We start from the raw sequence: 21,536 nt of genomic DNA, 5'->3' as shown, positions 1-21,536 counted from the left end.
CTGATGGCTCTGATGGCCTTACACTTGCCACGTTTTGTGACGTGTCTGTTCATGCCGAGGTGCAAAGATTGGTTCCGTCGTTGCGACCCGACGCTGTAGAATACTCCATTCTGATTGGTCGACAGCGCCGATCAGAGATCAGTTGTTTCTGAATAACGACCGCCGTCTGTTAATAACGATCAGGTCATCTCTGCCCTGGTTTAACACGCGTTGTTCCACACCGCCTCCATGCTTATGCTACTGCCAGCTGGGGGCAACATTTCGTGACGCTTCATAGAAACGACGACGGAAGACTTGAATGTGGATATGTCGAATTTCACTATAATAATATGATAATGTAATTTTTTTTGTCGGGTGAAAAGTTTGCTACGACTATTTTTCTCAGCCAACGCTCTTAAACTAGACATACCAGTTATAAAATCAATTCAAATCAATATTCCGTCTAAATGTCTTTTATTTAGTAAGTAGCCGTGTCATGAAGTTGGATAATGTACAGCCAGTTGGTCATTATCGCAAAATAACCCCCTTCAGAAGACCTTGATCCCACTGTTGGGGGTTACCTTGCGATAATAACCGACTGGTTGGATCCATCAAATACGGGATCTTGATTTGAAAAATAAACAAAAATACAGATCGATTACAAAGCACTGTAGATTACACGGCGTAACGAATCCTGCAAGTCCTTGTAAAGTGAATCCAGTGGTTTGTTTCTCAACACGTCTGACATAGTATACATGTCAAGTAATCGCTGAAAACACGCGAAAAGACTCAGTGATGTAGTACCGGCATCGTGGAGTTAGACCATTGAACTGTTTCTCATCCATTTTTGTAGTCCGGATTTCTTGGGCGGGGTGAATCATGACTCCATGATGTAGAGCGGCCTGGCCCCTCTACATCATCAGTGACGTCCCTCCGCCCCTCCCGCCTGCAGAGACGTGCGGGGGGGCGTCGCGGCCGCGATATCGCACAGAGAGACGCGTAGAATGGAGACGCCGCCCTCACTCCCTCCGGCAGGAACAGAAATCTCCGCCTACGCACCCGGAAGGAAAAAAGTACCCCCCCCCTGGTCTGACCGCACGGGGTTCGGTTATGTTAGCATTAGCTGCGTGCTAGCAGGCCGCGGGCGGCACCGGAGAGGGCGGGGCGTCCCGCGGCCCGAGAGCGGCGCTTTTGGGGTGCAAGCAGAACATTTGAACACGGAATTTACTCCAATGTCATGATTAACGCCGCCAGTTAATCAGTGTCTTCAATGAACCTGCCCCTAGCGTCCCAGAGCAGAGAGTACAGGCTTTCTTTTTTTACAATTTCGAAACCTCATTTGATACACTTGGGGTCATTTTTAATCATTTAAATTTGGCTGGGTGGTTCATAACACATTTTTATGTGGTGTGACAAACTCAGAACACATTTATTTTCCCTTTACAGGGACTCGAAAGAGTAAAATTACAGACTTGAAACAATGTCGGAATCATGCCCGGATACACATTCATAGACACACGTGCGCACGCACACGCACGCACGCGGACACGCGCGCACACACACACACACACACACACACACACACACACACACACACACACACACACACACACACACACACACACACACACACACACACACACACACACACACACAGCCTGGGCCTGTTCTACCAGCACCTGATGGGTGGAGTATGGATATCAGGCCAAGACAGGCCTTTATAATTGTCCCTGAGTTTATAGGTGTGGTGCCTGAGTTTAAAATCTCTTCTTACAGATTGTTCACAGCGATAGCATGTGGAGTGAAATCAAACACCAGAAAACCTGCCTTTTAATTTCACCATATAAGATTTCAGCAAAAGAAACAGACTTTGGGGCTGCTTCTTCCTCCTCCTCCTAAAGTGCGAAAGATAGACAGGAAATCGCTCTCTCTCTCTCTCTCTCTCTCTCTCTCTCTCTCTCTCTCTCTCTCTCTCTCTCTCTCTCTCTCTCTCTCTCTCTCTCTCTCTCTCTCTCTCTCTCTCTCTCTCTCTCTCTCTCTCTCTCTCATTAGCCAAACAAAGGTGCCATTAAGCGACAATATTTAATTGGGTTAAAACAAGTGGAAATGTCCGACTCCGGTTCCAGGGAAATTCCAGATTTGTGGGGTGGCAAAAAAAGAAAGAAGAAGGAGGGATGGATGGAGGGAGGGAGGGGGCGTCGTGAAAGCCGAGCTCCGGCGCTCTCTGACAGATTGGTACAGACGGCGAAACCCAACACGGTGTTTATTTGACCACGCTTTCCGTACGCGCGGATCGGGTTCGAAAACCGCAAGCGTCGGGAGGGGAGAGGAGTCGGCAGAAACAGGCTCCTTCCTCCCCCGGCAACAATGCCCCCGCCTGTTCCCCACGAATTAAATGTCAAAAAAAGAAGGAAGAAGAAACGGGTGGGGGGGGAGAGAGAGAGAGAGAGAGAGAGAGAGAGAGAGAGAGAGAGAGAGAGAGAGAGAGAGAGAGAGAGAGAGAGAGAGAGAGAGAGAGAGAGAGAGAGAGAGAGAGAAAAGAAACGCTTTCTCTCTTTCATGTGCCACTCTGCCCGGCACCGACGATCCGCGGTGAAAATCGGCAAAATTGCGCGCGACACCTTCTTTTCCGATGCCGAAATCGGCCGATATCGATGCCCATCCGACGCTTCATCTCTTTAACAACCGGTGACGACGATGATCGCGGCCGTCAAAAGTCGCCAAATAATAGGAGACGATTGAAGGGGGTAACAAAACCAGAGACGGTATGATACAGGTTCCAGTGCCGATCCTGAAGTTGCGAGTAGCTGACGATACCGATACCGACACAAGTCAGGGCGCTAAGAATGAAGATAACTGTGGCCCTCAAGAGTTACCATATAACAGTGGATGTCGATTGAAGGGGATGAATGCTGGAGATGGCGTGATACTGACACCAATGCCGATACTGAAATTGTGATCATCTGCCGATGCCGATACAATCCTGTGTGTTTTTCCCTCTTTACCAACTAGCGATGACAATAACAAGTGACGATAATTGTGGCCTTCAAAAAGTTACCGAATAATGGCAGACGACTGAGGGGGATGGATAACAATACAAAAGATGGAACAATACCAATACTGAGGCTGAAATCTCTAGAATGTGCCAATGCCGATACAATTTTTTCCTCTATAACCACCGGTGATGACGATAATGGCGATAATCGTGGCCTTCACAAAGCTACCGAAGGGATGACATTATCAGAGGAGGCGCGATTCTGATACCGCTACGATACCGACTGCATGCCCTCAGCTTCTTGACTTCCAAGAAAAAACATCTGCAACAAAATAGCCTAACACTGCGTAGCATGTGGCAAACTATTCGCTCCAAAACAATGTTACATCTGTCATTAATGTGAAGTTGGATCATCTCCACAACTCTTCAAGTCACCCCTTGTAATGTCTATGTAGCGTCCCTTCTAGCTAACGCTAGCGTTGGCATGTAAGCGGTGCGATACGGGGGACGGGGATCCAGGCGGAGAGCCGGTTTTTGCACGTGACGGCGGTGATCACTCAGACGTACCTGAGCGCCGGCCGACGCCATCGACCAGTCGGAGTCGAGGCCTCCGCAGATATAACACATACACCGTGGGCGTCACGTGGCCCGCTTTAATTACCTTTACTTTATGTCACTCTCGTCTAGGTGCAGACAGTTTTAAGCCCTGATGCATCTGCCAGCTGTTATCTGCCGGCAGACGTCTGGCGATCACCAGACTATTATAAAGTCATCAACCGTGCAAATACCACTGCTGGTCAAATCGTAAAAAAAAAAAAAAAAAAAAAAAAAAAAGGCAGTAAAATCTAACGTATCTGCTCTTTTGCAAAACTACAAATCTAAGTTAAAACGCACTGCAGGTAAATGCATATTATAAATTAGGAATAGTGTATGTATATTAAGAATCAGAACTAGGCCTAGGTTCAAACAGGGAGTTATTCATGAAATAAGAGACATTTCAAAAAAAAAGGGGACGGTTCATATAATGGTTGGTAAAATGCATCGTTTTATGCAATGCATTCGGAGTTGAAAAAAGAAAAAAGTGCTCACGCATTTTACAGCGTAATCAGTTTCAGATTCGACTTTTAAGGATTGAGCAATGCCCCTGAAATCACGGCGAAGCGAAAGCATTAAAACACGAGAAAACTCCCAAGACACGTTCTGCAGCCTCCAGAGCTCGGCGAGCACATTAAAAGTCCATCATGTTGTAAACACTTTTTCCCCCTCTTTTATTTTATTTTTAATTTTTTACACCCATAGTCCATAATTTTCAGGGTCGGACGGACCAACACGTGCTATCATAATTGTCGGCGGCGTGTAACTTCGAAATACATCAAACTCATTTCTGGATTGGGCTCGCGGGAATTCCATCTCTCTCTCTCTCACTCTCACATTTGCGGAACAGATGTCTTTATTAGAGTGTGGCGACCCCAAATCGCTCATATTCCCACAGGCGGCGGGAGAGATTGCCGGGCCGGCGCTGACGCGCCCGGCCAAAGGAAGGAAGGGTTTCTGCCCTAAGATCGCCTTATCTTAAGGTACATTTTCGTGGGAGGCGTCCAGAATGATTATTACAAAGGAAGAAAAAAAAAAAAAAAATGACAATTTGAAAAAACAAAACAAAACAAAAAAAACAAAAAAAAAACAGAGCGGACCACCCTCGTTGGGCTCCTGCGTCCAATCAGATGTGGCGGCTCAGAGTGTTTACGGGAGGATTGGTGAGCAGGCTCCGGGGCCGTTTGAACCATCAGGTACAAGTAAAACAAACTGGTTCTGGCGAAAGGGGGGATGTTTAGCAATGAGAGCCCGGGATCCGACGCTGCGCTAATAAGTGTTCATTAGTGTTAATGCCCTGGCTCCCTGGACTTTGAATGAAATTGAGACCAGAAGACCACATCCAGCTCATGTAAATAAACCCCTCTCTCCCCGCTCTTCCCGCTCTTTTCCTCGGTCGCTCTCGCTCGCCCGGGTGAGAGTCAAACGGAGAGGAGAGCTAGGAAAAATATATAACCGCCCACACGCCAAAGGAACAATTAGTTCGAGAGCAAATAATTTTGATTCGCCGCACAGCAAATGGAAATAGTCGTAAAAGAGAAAATGACCCATAATTGTGGCCTCAAAGGTTGCCAAGGAATAGGAGACGGTTGAAGGGGATAACGATACTACAAATGGCGCTATACCAATACCGATCCAAAATATATATATATATATATATATACACATACATACATACATACATACAGAGAGAGAGAGAGAGCGAGAGAGATATATAGATTTTTGTCTTCAACAGCCAAATTAAGCTTCAAATAAGCCATTTTTTTCACGCGCTACACTTAAGATGGCTGTTTAAAAGTACCATATTGCTCAAATTGTTCAAACACTACACTACCTGACCGAAGAAGAAGAAATGCGTCGCCAACGACAGGACTTCAAAAACGTAACACTCGAAACACTTTCGCAAAATTGGAGAATTCAAAACAAAACATATCGGGGCTGGACGATAGCGGTGGCCCGGGTTGCCCCGGGCAACCGGATTTGGGCGACTGTCAATCACCTTCTGCGGTCTCGTTGCCTTGTTATCTACCAGCTCCGAGCAAACCTTACTCTTATACCTAAAGGCACTAATCTTTTTGTTTCATATATTGTATTCTTTGTACATCACCATACCAACATATTGTCACACTTGTTTCGTACCTCCCCCTTGCGTTCAATCCTGTCTAAAGTTTTAATTACACGCTTAGTATTTTACAAATTTGTTTTTTTTTTATTTGATGAACATGGTTGTTGATACGTGAAAATGAACTGATTGGGTTTTATTTATTTCTATTAAAAAACAAAAAAAAAAAAAAAAAAGCAACACTACCGGTGTTGGCAGTGGGCAAGTAATGTGATCAGTGTATTAGGCTTGGGCAGATTTACGATTAAATCAGTCAACCTGCTCCGTCGATCGCAACCGACATTGACGACGGAGGATTTTTTCAAATCTTTTTTTATCCGCCAGGAAAAGAGCGAGCATTGAAACGGTGCAAGTGCAGTTCACTGTGTTCTGAAACTGGAGCGGAGGGAAGAGGGAGGGAGGGAGGGAGGGGTCGGCTCTCTGCTCAGAGCTGACCGACTGCGATGGGATCTCACTTCCCCACTCTATATGCAAATCTTGTGATTACAATAAAACAATGTTATATAGAGTTTTTAATTTTTTTTATTATTTCTCCTCCAGACAGCGGTGCGGCGTGCGCACGCGTGCCGGCACCCGGCTCCCATGCCTGTGTTTTTATTTTAAATCTATTTCATCTATTTGAATCGGTTTGCTTCATACGTGTATGAAATGAACACAACTCGGTTAAGGGACTGTCCCGTTCCAAACCAAAAAAAAAGCCTGTGTATCCCCAGTGTCCCTGCCGCGGCACGCACATCTCCCTGTTGGTTTCTGTTGCTATGGGACTTCATTGAGCAAAACTGGATGTTTGGTGTAAATACTTGTAAATAATAAATCCTGCACTTCTGTAACAGGGAAACCGCATTTGCCCCATTACATTGTGTTCTATGCGCATGCACACACGCACTCCTGCGCACGCATCCCCCCCCTTAGTTTAAGTGGAAAAGTGTTTCCTTGATATTTCAGGCTCCGATCTGATCTTTACTTGTTTCCCCACCAATATCTGATCTTATACCGGCAAATAGATTGGTACCATCTTGAAACAACACCAATTATTAATTATATTATATATTATATATATATATAAGTATGCCCCCCCCCCAAATCGTGTATTTCTTTAATTTCTTCTGTGTTCTGGCGACACATCTTGCCTCCACCTGAGGTCCCAGCGAAAACGTCGGGGCCGGCGGAGCCCCCGCGGCCCAGATGGCCCCCCCAGCGCGGGGCTGGAACATAAACACCGGCCTGCGCCTGGCCCGGGCCTGGGAGACCCCGTTTATTTATGAACACGTCTGGGTCTGCTCCCTCTGCACCACAATACCCAAAAAGAGGAAAGAGGGGAAAAAAAAAAAAAGAAGAAAAAACGAGGCGGAGGTGAGGCCCGGGACAAAGGGAAGAGAGTGACGCATCCCAAAAAAAAAAACCAAAAAAAAAAAACCCCCCTCTGTCGTGCGGTCGTCCATCACGGAGACAGCTGAGATGAGACTTTGGCCCGCCAAGGCTGCCACGGCCGCCGTGCGCGTCATGCGTCCTGTGTCGCTTCTTCCCCCCGTTCTTATCTGTGGATTATCTACCTCCTCGGAACAATGTACCAGCCGTTAAAGGGTGGAAGATAATCTCTCAACCCGGCCGCCCAGACCTTGGTCTTCCGAGGAATCTCGTGGGGCCGCCGGTGACGTCAAACTCGCACCGCGGACGGTGCCCTCCCGCCAACGCCGTCGGTTAACGGGGGCCGCGGGAAAGATAAAAAAAAAAAAAATTGAGCGAGGGGGTGTGAGCCGTGGGGAATTTGGAGAATGTACCAGCCCACCGTCGGGTTTGTAAAGCGATTGCTAAGTGAGGGAGCCTTTTCATCTTTCGCTGCGTCGTTCTCAACTGTATCGGCTCGATTTCGTTTCTTCTCTCTCTCTCTCTTTTTTTTTTTTTTTACAATAGGGCTTTACAGCTTAATAGCACGGCTGCAAAACCCAGACATTGTAAGGTGTTTTTTATGGCTCCCGCAGTTCCTTGATGCTCGGGCCAAATGTCAACCATTTACTGTACGACGCGAGAGGGGGTTAGGTAGCGGGGGCCGGCGGAGTTTCATAACGGCCCCAGAGCATACCTGTCAACATTGGGATTTGGAAATAACGGAAGCCTCCAGTCCCGGGCCAGCGGGGAAGAAGGGTAAAAGAAGAAAGGGTTGACAGCTGCGCCCCCGGAGGCCGCGACGCCGCGGCGCGGAGCGCCGCTGGCTCGACGTCTTATTCTGTGGCTTTTGAAACAAACTGCAAACGAGAAGGAACGACTGAGGAAGGTTACAAAACCGGCCCGAAAGGAGGCCGAAAGCGGCGCTTTTTTTGGGCTTGCTTTGCGAGGGAGCGCGTATTAGTCTTTGACGTAAGAAATAACTCATCGCCAAAGGCTTTTTCGTAGCCGGGTCCAACAACAAGGCTGTTTATCCACTTAGCCCTAGTGACAAGTTGTTAACGTAGCCGTGCGAGCTGGTACGTCTGCCGCCGTACGGAGTGTGAATGTTCGGAGCTTGTCTCGCTGTTAAATGACTCCATGCGGCAGTAAAAGACGCAGGCCGGGTGATTAGCGCACATAAGCGCACACTCGTGCGTACGTGCACACGGAGGGGTATAAACATTACCAAATCACACTAAACACATGGCTAATTAAGACCATGCTGCCTTTAATGCCTGTTTATATCTGACTCTTAAATGAATGCTACCCCCGGAGCTCCTTCCAAAACAGCTCAGTGGAAGCACGAAAGCGGGGAGCGAGCGGAGGAGGAAAGAGGGGAAGGCGGGACGAGAGAAAGCAGCACGCGGGGGGATTATGAGCAAATGTCATTTTTGGGCAAAATCTGGCACCCTAACCTCTCTGTGATTGAAGATCACGACCGTGCACAAAGGGAATGTGAGTCATCAGGAGGAGGTTTTTTGGGGAGTTCGATTTATTGCGCCGCGTCGACGTGCGCTGCGGCCGTTCCAGCTCCTTTGATGGCTTTCATGAATCTGGACGAGGCGAACGAAAGGGAGGGAGAGGGAGAGAGAGAGAGAGAGAGAGAGAGGGAGAGAGTGGGGGACGGGAGGAAGGAGGCATAATTCCGAGGCCTTCTCAATCAGTACCATGTGGGGTTTTACTGGCGCGGCGCTGCCTTGGCAGGTGGGGAGGACGCGGGGACCCCGTGGGCACAGCGACCGGCCGTTCCCTGTATTGTTAAAGTCGATAAGCTGGCAGCCGGGAAGCCGGCCATCAGCAATCACCAGCTCCCTGACCACGCCACTCACTTTTTCCACAAACCTCTTTCCTACGCTCCCGCTCTCCCGCTCTCCCTCGCTCTGTTTCGCTTCTGCCTCTTTCCCAACTGCACATGGACGGGACCAAAACCAAAGCCCCGAGACCCGAGAGCTCGGGCGGGGCGCACGGACCCCGCCGCCGCGCCCACGCTACACCCCTCGGTGAGGGGCAAACACGCCAGACCAGCCACACCCCCCCTCCCCCCCCCCCCGATATCACCTTGGCCGCTGCTGCCGTGCCTCCCTGGTTTTTACAGGCCAGGCGTAGCCCGTAAAGCGCAATTAATACAGTATAACCTGCTTTTATAAATGCAGTTTCTTTCTTTTCTTTTTTTTTTTATCGTGTTTTGGAAATGGGTTTGCTGTTTTTTCGTGCGCACATAGACGTTTAAATTTTCACTCAACTGCTGCTTATGAGGATTTTTAGATGAAGCGCGGACGTGCATGTGTGTGTGTGTGTGTGTATGTGACTCAAGAGACAGATGTGTTGGAGGGTCCGGGCTGGCAGGGTTTACTGTGGCCAAGCGCAGGCTTTTGTAAACGAACAGAGGAACACACACAAACTCCCCCAGTTACGCCGAGGCCAAACCCAAACTTACAAGGACCGCTGATGTCCTCCTGATGTGCACGTGAGCGCACAAATGTGTATATTTATGTGTGTGTGTGTGTGTGTGTGTGCGTGCGTGCGTGTCAATGTGTTTTTATGCCCCGGCCCCCCCGCTACAAAAGTGGAACTCCTGAGGTTCTCCACATCCCAGCTGTCCTCGCCCTTGCACACGTGCAGCCCATTTATGAGAGGGGGGTCCCGATGATTGCAAGCTAGGAGCGTGATTGGGGGTGGTGACATAAATCGAGGTAGAAGTGGTATTTAATTGTCATTATTCTACAGGGCACACACACACACACACACACACACACACACACACACACACACACACACACACACACACACACACACACACACACACACACACACACACACAACCCGCTAATTCTAGCTGGGGTTTCAACACACCAAGGCCTGGTCTTTACAGTGGAGGTTCCCTTATGGAACAATGTTGGGTTGGGGGGGGGGGGTGTGTGCATATGTGCATGCGTGTGTGTGTGTGTGTGTGTGTGTGTGGGGGGGGTCTCTGCTAACGAGGCCTGTAAAGGATTTGCCACCGCTAACAGCGGCCCATTAATAACAAAGCAGGGGGAGCAGCAGAAATACTACCGTAAAAAACAAAACCTAATTACATTACACAGAATTATACCTTCTTTTGGTTGTGCAACAGCAGCCATCGGCATGTTGAGTAACTTTCCCAACTTAACGTGTCCTCCAGAAGGTGTGCGTTCGTAAGGACTCGCTCCACCGGCCGAGCAGACCGAGTCAAACCGGGGTCAATGATTAACCCAAATGGCAGACGGAGGTTTCACCTGAACCTAGACTTCCCTCTGCCTATCTCCAGCCCCCGACGCCCCGCCTCCACGCGGCGGCCGCGCCCAGGCCCCGCCGCGCCCTGGCGCGGCGGCTGCAACGGCGGGCCAATAAAACCAGAGCTTGAGAAAAAAATGAAAATCAAATGAAATGAGGAAAGAAAAACGGGGAATATCGCCCCGGAGGCACGGCGTGAGCTGGAACGGTACCCAACCCCCCCCCCCCCCCCCCCGTCAGCGTCGCAGGCGGGTCTGGTCAGGCCCCGCCGAGCTCGCCTGCGGTAGCTGTTATCAAAAGCTGCTGAAGGATTTGGATGATCGATTGTTCTGGAGAGATGAGTAATTGTCAAGAGCTTAGAGGAGATGGCAGGAGATAAGCAGCTCCAGGGGAATGTTGCAACCATTTATCCTCCGCGGGATTTGCCATTGCCGCTTTTTGAAGGAAAAAAAAAAAAAAAAAAAAAAAAAAAATAGAATAAAATAAATGAAGGGCCCTTGACGCAGGTGCTAATGTCAACACTGTGTTTCCTACAAAGGAAGCAAAGCTGCCCCCCCGCCCCCTCCCGCCCCAGTAGTGAGAAGCACTTTCACTGATTGTGAGAATAAATAGAAAGAGGAATGAAAGAACGGCAGCAAAATGTAGTAATGACCAGCGGGTCTGATAAGGACGCGGCGTGGAATTATGATTGGAGTTATGCAAAGACAGAGTCCGGGCCGATAAGATGTAAAGAATTTATGGGATGTGGAATCTCGCTCGGGGGGGGCTGTCTATGTGCGGCTGCCCTGGGACTTTTGAACTATAAAACCCCAAACGGGCAAATGCGATTGGCCACAGATAATGGCCGACCTGACGCACTTATCTCGGAAGGCGCAGTGAGCCCTAAAGTCCACAAACTGAACTTTGCGCGGCGGATGATATCTCCGCGCGCGGATGAGCACCTTCTGCGCGCCGTGGAAGCGACCGGGGAGATCTAGAGGTCGGGATAGGCGTCAGGTCCAAGCGAGGTTTCCCCCGAACGGCAACGTCTAATGCAGACGTTAAGAATCGCACTTGAACCAAATTAAGGAAGGCCCGGGGAAATATTGGTGCCATGAAGGAAGTCGCTTCTTTCTTTTGGCTTGTGAACAAATTCCGGTAAACGCATGTCACACGGTGGAGTTGATAACAATCAAATATGTGCGTCTGGGTTTCCACACACACACACACACCTGTGGGAACCAAACTATATGAGAAGTATTGAAACCGGCAGCGTGTTTTTCTCTCTCTCTCTCTCTCTCTCTCTCTCTCTCTCTCTTCTCTCTCTCTCTCTCTCTCTCTCTCTCTCTCTCTCTCTCTCTCTCTCTCTCTCTCTCCTCTCGTCTCTCTCTCTCTCTCTCTCTCTCTCTCTCTCTCTCTCTCTCTCCTCTCTCTCTCTCTCTCTCTCTCTCACAGAGAGCTGGAACGGGGCCAACAGAGAGCGGAGGCATTTGCCATGTTTCCGTGTGTTTGCTGGATACAAGACGAGAGATCCTGATTGAAATTAGCATACAAGCAAAGCAGCGGCGTCTCATCAATGGCCGCCACTATTCTCTCTCTCTCTCTCAGACCCCGCCGCGCTTTCCTACGCGCAGTCACGCCGAAAATCCCAAAAGTTTGAATCGACAACAATGCATCACGTGGTCCACAGCGTTTCTCCCGTGCCCTGGCTGGAGCCGGCAGATGTGCGGCAGGAGCGGTTGGGTTTATTGAAGTTCACTCCGGGTTTATCAGCGTCGGTACACACAGAGACACACGCCGCCTTTGATCTTCAAAGAAGGATGGACGTGCATGTGGGCAATAATTGGATAATACCGCCAATCTGCGTCCATTACCCCATAGATCACAGGAGTGAACCAGAAGCTGGGCCTTCCCTGCCCTGCTGGCGCTGGGGAAAGGAGGGTTTCCGTTGTGACACAGTGCCATCTAGTGGCCCAGGCGGGAACTGTCGGATGTTTTTCCTGCTCTGACGCTTGGGTTTAAAATCACCTTAAAAATTATATATATATATATGTTTACATCTTTTTTAAATGAATGAATGCATTATTATTTACACGCATATATATTTATTTTATTTTTATCCGACAAACTAGAGATAAACAGCAAACAACCACTGCTCTACAAACACTGACCAAACAGGTGTATTCAAAGAAGTTCTCCTGAAGAAAGAATGATCTCCTCGTTTTTTCAGGAGAAGCTTATCTTTTTCATCCGGGGCCCTCTCAAGGCTGGCATAAGAGAGACACCTTGTGGGCAGAGTGACATCGACAGTACCACACAAAAGCAAATTAAAAAGTTCATGAGTAGGAGGACAATAGGAAAGCCTGAAATGATGAAAATATGGCCTGGAGTCAAGTATTACTATATATACACAATGATTCCCCTCACTGAAATAACGACACAACAATGGTGGAAAAACCACCATTGTTACAGTTCAATGATGAAAATACAGAACAAGCTGAAACAAAATACTTCTGGTCCAAATGAGGATACATGTATATTATTACCGTTATCCAGGGAAATGAAAAACTGCTCAACGGACCATAAGTTTTATAGGATGTGAGGTCTTAACAAAGACTTCATGTTGTTCTTTAAACAAGAACATACATCTCCCTCCAGTGGGCAACACCGTAAATGCTGCATGCTGAGCTATTTTCTGTTTGATTTTGGCCACTATGGATCTGCAATCATGGTCTCTGTCTCCAGTGTGTAATATAAAAACACAAAGCAGAAATGCACAGTGGGTCAGAGATGTTCAACTCGGCCTATTTTAACACATAAGGCAAACAGACTTGTTCGTTCACTAAGTACAGTACTTAGTATCTTATGGTTCTCGTGCACGCATGCGTTTACCGTGAGTGACCAACAGACATAATCAAATAATCACTTGATGTTGTTTTTTGTCTTTTCCGTGTTTGACTCTGAATATGTTACAGCATCTCCCAAGCAGAACGTCCCCTGTACAAAGCCAAGCATTCCAGTAGGCGAATCAAGCAACTGCACTTTGCCCCGTGGCCACTAGAGGGCGCCAATGTCCTGAATTCATTGACTCAAATTCAACGGCCCAGCCCCTCTCGAGAATTTAGAGGATTTGCCCTCCCTTCCAAAATGTACAATTAAAAAAATGTGTAATATGCAAACTAACATTGTTTATATAAAACCAGGTTGAGCAGTCGCATTCATTCGTAGCTTTTATTGCCTATTAAAAAAAAAACATATATATATATATATATATATATATATATATATATATATATACACAGTATATAATAAGACAATAATAATACAAATACTGAAAAAAAGCTTAAATGTGAACAAATTATATTCTTTTAAATTAACAAATTCCACAAATTCTACCCTTATGGGGCTGCAAACCAGTGGGGCAGGGACAATATACCAAATGGTATTGCAACCACTGTACGGCTGAATAGTTTGTATGATTAATGGTTTGTCCAAAATAAATAATCCATCAGTCCTCTTCAGCTTCAGGTCGAGGGCAGAGTTTCAAAATACAGCCATTGACTACTCTACTTTTGTCCACCTCGTTCCATTGTGGGAAACATACTCTGAGGGGGGTCAAGGTTGGGCCAAAAGCTCCCACATCAGGAGCTCACTCCAGGACTCTTTTGGCTAAAAAAAAAAAACCCCAAAACCAAATAGTGAACATTAGCACTCTGGAGCTCCAGTGGCCAGGAGTGGAACTGCAGCCCCATAAACCTTCAGGGGTGCAGTTTCTCACAAAGCCCACAAGGGGTCGGCAAAGACTTAACAATGCCAGAATTCAACAGGTGACCAGGACCTCAATGAACCTCCCTGAATACAGAAACATTGTCCTTACCAGACACCGCCCCCTCAATAGATACCTTCGAAAATCCCATTAGGTCTCTTTGTTGTACATCAACGAAAGCCTAGTAATGTCAAGAAAGATGTACTAAGCCCAAAAGCAGAATCCCGCCTTCTTCCATAAGTGTACGTTGCAAAACCAAGCTCGGAACTGAATACCGTCGTAGAGTTGAACAGCCTTTGCTCCTGGATAACAGCAGCCCTTCCAGACGAGGGCAGGTTAGGTCGTCTAAACGCCTCATCCGCAGACCTTTCCCCGGCTCAAGATTCCGACCGAGTGTCAGGACCCCCACGGAACGTGCAACGATCCACAGAAATATTCCTCTCCTCACAATGGGGCCAGTGTAACTAAGCCTTAATTAATCTGCTTAACGCCGCGCGTACAGACAGACACGCACAGAAAGGCATCCCCGACACCAGCCTAGCCGGGCTTAGCCCAGGAGCCTGGTGGTCTGCTCCTGTCCCAGGGAGGTCACATAGGAAATTACACGCTCCTCTTCACACCCAAAATGTCTCCTTTATCCCCCACCGTGAAGGAAAGAAAAGGGGGCTGGGTGGGGTGGGGTGAAACAGTGCAGCAAATGAGCGAGAGAGAGAGACAGAGAGAGAGAGAGAGAGAGAGAGAGAGAGAGAGAACACCCCTCCTGAATAGCGATGGAGGTTTCGGGGAAGGTGTGTACGGCTCGCCGTTGCCATGGCGAACCCGTCGACACCCGGAAAAGCCAGGAGGTAGAAAAAAAACAAAAAAACAGTCACAGGTTCGGTGGAATGCGACACTGGTGAGAGCCGTGAGGACAAAGGGAAGGAATTTTCCCTCCACAGCCGGGGCGCGAAAAGAACAACTGAGGTCGCGGCGAGGAAGGGAGAGAGAAAGGGCAAAGGAATGTGCGCTATTGTAGGAATGGTCACCCGAAGATCACCCTGATCCTTCGACCCCCTGGGACTCCAGAGGCCAGCTGGACATACTAGACCAGCCTCTTCGGTCATGGACCTATACTCTCAATAATAGGGATGGGAAATTCCATACGTATTGGGACTATTTTCGTCCTGTGACTTTAAAAGTATGGCAGATTTGTGAGCCTCGCGAGATCCTAAAAAGGGTAACATCTCGCTCCTTTGCCTTGAAAACTTTGCTCATCATTTCAAAATCCATCCTCTGAAGCGGCCATTTCCTGACCAACAAATACCAGCAAGGCAAATGCACTAACCCTTTGGAAGTCAACCTCACCCCTAAATTCTTAATGTTCAAATTTCTGTCTTTGGTCCCTAATACAAAACACTTAAGATGCACCTCAGACATGTGCACAGCCATGTCTCAAAGTCTTTTGAAATCATCCAGCAATACTACATAAAACCCGCGTGTCAGCGTGGAAAACTCCACTGTCACAACGAGAGCAACCAATGGAAACGCCTTGACTTGCTGTGTACAGTGGGTGTGAATCCACACCTGTACAGAGGTCCCTTTCACCTAAAAGCATCTCCTATTCACCACTGTTCTCCACATCTATAGTGCACTTGTAGTTAGCTTGGTAGCTCACATAGTCTTCCTGTGGTTGGGGCCGCAACGTCTGAATGGAGCGGCTGTATGTCGGCGTCAACACCAACAGAGATGGCCCTGTGTTTCCCACTGAGTGTCTCTACTGTTCGCTCCAAATTTTGGGAACTAAAAACGAGGTTGGTTTGGTTGGATGCGTTGGTGTAAACAGAGGACTTCTACCCAATTCTCAGCCTTCTCCCTGCCATCTCTGGTGGTGGGTGGGGACCTAGCAGAGCGGTGAACGTTGGACAGAAGCCCCCCAAACCGTCAACTAGACCGTGACAAGAAAACCCCCAAAAACGGCGTTCTGCAGAAAGCCGCCATGGCGGCCGACCACATCCTCGCCCGTTACCCCGCCATGTGAACCAGCCACACGGACCTCCAGCACTCTGTTGTTTTTTTTCCCCAGCCCACTTCCTGCCCCCCAACCCGCCAGGCGGACCGTACCACCTACCCACTCTCTAAGCTGTGGTTTCCCCTGGAGGAAATCAGCAATATGCTGCCATTACCTTCCACCGCTCACATCCGTCCCTCCTACTTCCTCCCCTTCATTTCACCCCCCTGTCTTCCAAAATATCTCTCTCTCTCTCTCTCTCTCTCTCTCTCTCTCTCTCTCTCTCTCTCTCTCTCTCTCTCTCTCTCTCTCTCTCTCTCTCTCTCTCTCTCTCTCTCTCTCTCTCTCTCTCTCTCTCTCTCTCTCTCTCTCTCTCTCTCTCTCTCTCTCTCTCTCTCTCTCTCGCCACCAGACCCAAGAGGAAACCCCACTCAGACGCTGGCAAAAGGCCAGAGTAAGCACAGGGCTGTTAAGTCTGAAGGGGGCGGCCTGCGATCGGAGGGTTAAAACAAGTTCCTGTGTGTTGAAAACACCTGTTGGAAAAGTTTAGGGGGTAAGGTCCAAACATGGCCGCCAGGCGTCCGGAATGACCTCCAAGAGTAGGGCTAGGTTAAAAACATTAAATAGAAAAAAAAATAAAATAAAAATTCCACACGAATACAAATCGATCAAATTGATTAGCAGCGATTACATTCGATTGTTTTGATTTCTGAAATTGATTTGAAAATTGTAATTTTTGAAAACCTTGTTTGGACGTTATGTAACCATTTTCCGCTTAAATGAAATGCCGCCATCGTCAGGAATGAATTGCATGAGACGGAATGTGTTCCGCGGAAATATTTTTGTAATGAACGTCAGATGGTACAACGGAAAGTTGCCAGCGATTCTCATGGTGTGTAAAATGTCAAGATAGGGATATAGAATCGTATCTCGAGCGATATCGGATTGAATCGGCTTCATTGTTCCAAATGTGAATTAACCCTGCGGTGTCTGGAAAGAAGCGCGGTGCCACGGTCCTGTTGTCGCTGGAGGAAAGAAGGAGGAGGAAAAAAAAACGCTCCCGGCTTTTCAAAACCCTTCTCTTTCTTGCTGTCACACACACACACACACACACACACACACACACACACACACACACACACACACACACACACACACACACACACACAGACACACACACACACACACACACACACACACACCTCGGAACAAAGGTACCATTTTGCTCAGGAAGGGTCAGCAGTTCCCTCCATCAGACAGGGGCTTGTTCTTGGTCGAAGGCTGCAGCCCAATCTCAGGCCACCCTCCTCCCCCGGCTCAGCCAGCCCCCACTGGCCCCCATCGGCCCCCGCCACCCTGGAGACAAGCTCCCCATTGTTCCTGTACCACTAATAAATGACAGTTCTCCTGTTCGGACAAACTTTAGAGCCCTATTCTTAAAAAAAACACACACACACACACACACACACACACACACACACACACACACACACACACACACACACACACACACACACACACACACACACACACACACACACACTTTATCGGCTGGGTTTCTGACACCCTGATATTTCTCATGATGAGATTTTTCCCTTTGAAAATCACTCATGTTCCCATTTGTTCGCAGTGAGGTCATACACCGTGAACGCAGCGCTATGATTAATAATCACTTTAATTCATGCTTGTATTACTTTACACCCCCACCCCATCCAGTCATTTGTAAACTGGCATGGCATCCAGACACAGTTCACCAGGAGGTTAGGAAACTGAAGTCAGTGTGCTGTCACCTGTGCACGCACGCACGCACGCACGCACACACACACACACACACACACACACACACAGACACACAGACACACACACACACACACACTAGGGCTGTCGCTGGGCTTGATCAAAGCCTGGACCCAACGCCAGCCTCTGGGTTTGGACATGATAAATCACCACTCAGCCTAAGCTCATAAACACACCATTAACGCGCTCGACCACAGCAACTCGATCTGTTTACATTTCCCGCTCTGGGCTGGTGGTGTTGCTATCGCCCTCTCGCAGGCCCGCGTTGGCGATGTGCATCGAGGTCTGCGTTCGCCGACGCACCTCTCAGGGGCTGCGTTAGTGATGTACCTCAGCGTCTGCGTTTGCAATATTCCTCATACTTGAAGGTCAAGACGGGAAAGGTTGTGGTCCAGACCACCGGGGGCCACAACAATGTCTGAAAACCTGTCTCACTGTAGATTGAGTCCAGGTCGCTTCCCACGCCTGGGCGTCTGGGGCCCTTACAGACTCACCTGTAGACCAAGACAAGAGAGCCTCACGGTGAAATGACATCGGAGAACGTATGACGTATATGTAACGTATAAGAATGACTGTTTTGAATAACTGTCGACCCTTGTTCCACAGCTATCTCCCGAACTATAGTATAAACGGGTGTGGAAGTTTGGACTAAATCACATTTGACAATGAATTGGGGTCAAAATGGGGTCCCAAAGGCAGAAGTCAGTCAAATGGGGTCCTAATGCACATCTAATTGAGGGTCGTTGATGAGGAAAAAAGGTTGAGAATCACACGTCTAAAGCAACTTTCCAACCAAGGAAGGGGTCTGATCTGAATTTGGATGGGCATCCCTCTCCCTGAAAGAGAGAGCGAGACAGAGAGAGAGAGAGTTCTTGGGGGAAGAGTAAAATACAGGCTCGCTAAGTGACTGTAACCGATGGCGTGCACGGCTCCGCGCTGCGGCTCACCACAAGCGTATCATTTGACAAGCACAGCCCAGCGCCCTCCAACATGGTGAGAAAGCAAATTCCTGCCCCCAAATTATGGCCACAAGGGGAAAAGAAAAGAAAACGAAAACAAAAGTAGCTGCTGAAAAGGGTGCAGGCCTCCCATACAGAGATGGGCTGATCTGGGACGACGGATTTGGGGATGGGGGGGGGGGGACGTAGTATCGTGAAAGTGTGCGGGGCAATACGCTCCCGCTCCTTCTCGTTCAAACGACGAAAGGGTGGAAGGGGGAGGAGGTGGAGGAAGGAAAAGAGCCAGAAGTAGTGGAAAGAAGAAGAAGAAGAAGAAGAAGAAGAGGAAGAAAAGAAAAAGAAAAAAAACTTCCACTGTTTAGCCAAGGCCTCCTCGGTGACACAAAGTCCGTCTTTGTCCGCCTCCCGGGGTGCCGGATAAAAGAATTCTTGTGTGTCGGGTGGGGGGCGGGGGGGGGCTCTGACCGAGTTTATTTGACACTTCAGCTCCTTTTGTGGAGCGAGTGTCCCACCGTCAATGCTCGCCATGAGAGTCACTTGGCATCGGACAGAGGGTCCCTCTTCAGCGGAGAAAGGGGGTCTTGTTTGGAGAAGATTTTTAATGGAGGGGGTTGTCGGGGTTGGGGTTGGGGTGGGGTGTTACTCAGCGTCAGCTCTGTCCTTTACAGGCGTATAGTGGGGGGCTCTGTACCCCTCAGTAACTCAGTCTGTAACCCCCAACAAAAGATGAAATTCTCCACTGCTAAGGAACCTGAGGGGATGTGACGGTGATGGTGAACTTTAAGACTGCCGACTCAAACCGCTGTGGGAATTTAGACTTGTGTCAGGTGCTCCCCTCCCCGCCCCCCCCCCACCCCCACCCTTCTCACCTCCCCTCCCCTAGGGCAATGACAGGAACACCCGAAATAATGAGTCAGACCTGAATGGTGTCACTTATGGGAGGGGTGGGACCGCATTTTGCAACCTATGGACGGAGGTCCATTCATTTTAGCGTGGGTGATCATTCAGCAGCTCCGACAGCTGGGGGGGGGGGGGGGGGGGGGCAAGGCGAGCGGGCGGCTCACACCTGGGGAGCCCTAGAACTCCACGACGGGGCGGAATGAACGACACCCGCGACGGATTCGCACCTATAAAACTCAAAAAAAGAAGAAGGGAACGAGAGAAAAGAATGTCCCTCCGGGTCTCCGCGAACGGTCGGCACGCGTCTCCGTGGTCGTGGCGGCACTGGAGCGGTCCCAGGGAATAACGGAGCAGCGTTCCCCGGGGAGGGAGCGGCGGAACAGGTGAATGGGGGTGTGGAGCGTGGAGTAAGTCGGTGTCAGGGTTCGACGCGTCAAATGGAAAAAAGGTCAAAGCTTTTCATTTCTGCCAGGACCTTCTGGGGGGGGGGCATGACGTCACCGAATTACGTTGGCGTTCAATCATTCTTGAAAATAAAAAGATGTCAGCGCCACTGTAGAGTCATTTAATAATGAGGTATTCTCATTATTATTATTATTATTATTATTATTATTAAATTAATACATATTAATATCAATAATAATAATAATAATAATAATAATAACAACTGAATAATCGTTTTTATTTATGGGCGCCTTTCAAGGAACCCAAGGACGTTAAAAAAAAATAAACAAATGAATAAATTTAAGTACATTTACCTGAGTGTTTACCTGTGGGAGATAGACGGGATCCGTGATTGGACAAACGTTGGGTACCACTTCCATGATAAAAAAAAATAATTATATATAATCATAATCTTGACAGGTATTCCCGTGCTGGACTTCATATCCCATCCCATAAATAGCATATCCATTCAGTGCGTTGCTGATAAATCCAATCCAAATTTCACGTCACCCGCGTGAATCCGAACCGTGGCCGGCAGTGGTGAGGGTTCCAGCGGGACACCGGTCCGTCCGAACCGCCGGCCGGTCCAGCTCCACTCCGGACCCGTGGACGCCGGACGGACGCGAATGACATCGTGGAAAAACCATCCGTACATCCCAAACCGAAGACGTTTGGAGCCGTTGGAGCAAAGCCGGGGGAGTTAAAACAAAACAAAACAAACACAACAACTCGCCACGTGAGTTAGTAGCTATTATGAGAACCGCGGCGGAGTATTCCAGTGTGCGGGTCCAAGTAACGGTCGTTTTTCATTGATAGCCATGTCAAAAAAACAAACAAAAAAACAAACACACCAAAATGATAGAGTAATCCTTGCGTTGTGAAAAGCGTAAGCGGACATATCCGTAAGGGTGAAGAGCAGGAATCCCCCGTAGCCTCCAATAGTGTCCGGCGGCGTCCCCCCGCGTCACGCACGGTGCGCACCCCGCGGGAGCCGGAGCCGTAATGAGTCGCGGCCAAACAGAGGCAGGCGAGCACGTGCGGGCTTGCCGGTGACGTCGGCGCGCAAAGCATGGCGGGAGGTGTGGTTCGCCGGCAAGCTCGCGTCCCCGAGGTTTGGAAGAAGCGTTTCACACCAAAGAGACGGACGCAACACGGCATTGTTATTTGTTTATTTCTTTTATTCATTTTTATTTTTTTTTTTACAGTCGTCGAAATCATTTTCACAACGACAAAAAACCATTGCTCGGAAAAAAAAAAAAATATTCATTTGGTGAGCTCTGGAGGTATGAGTAATTAAATACAGAAATCAATTACACGCGATGAAAGGAAAG

The 21,536-nt window shown here is 48.6% G+C and overlaps 1 long non-coding RNA gene across 1 annotated transcript in view; it reads right to left on the bottom strand.

Annotated features, from left to right (window-relative positions):
* LOC307236525 overlaps positions 1-21,176 on the bottom strand; it is a 64,728-nt gene extending 43,552 nt beyond the window's left edge. The window contains exon 1 of the long non-coding RNA XR_013844378.1: positions 20,520-21,176. This is a non-coding gene — a long non-coding RNA (uncharacterized lncRNA). The remainder of the gene's footprint in view (positions 1-20,519) is intronic.
* Between the last annotated feature and the right edge of the window lie 360 nt (positions 21,177-21,536).

Source organism: Zeus faber (assembly GCF_960531495.2).
Source record: "Zeus faber genome assembly, chromosome: 11".
Taxonomy (NCBI): Eukaryota; Metazoa; Chordata; class Actinopteri; order Zeiformes; family Zeidae; genus Zeus; species Zeus faber.
This window is presented reverse-complemented; position numbering and strand designations above follow the sequence as displayed.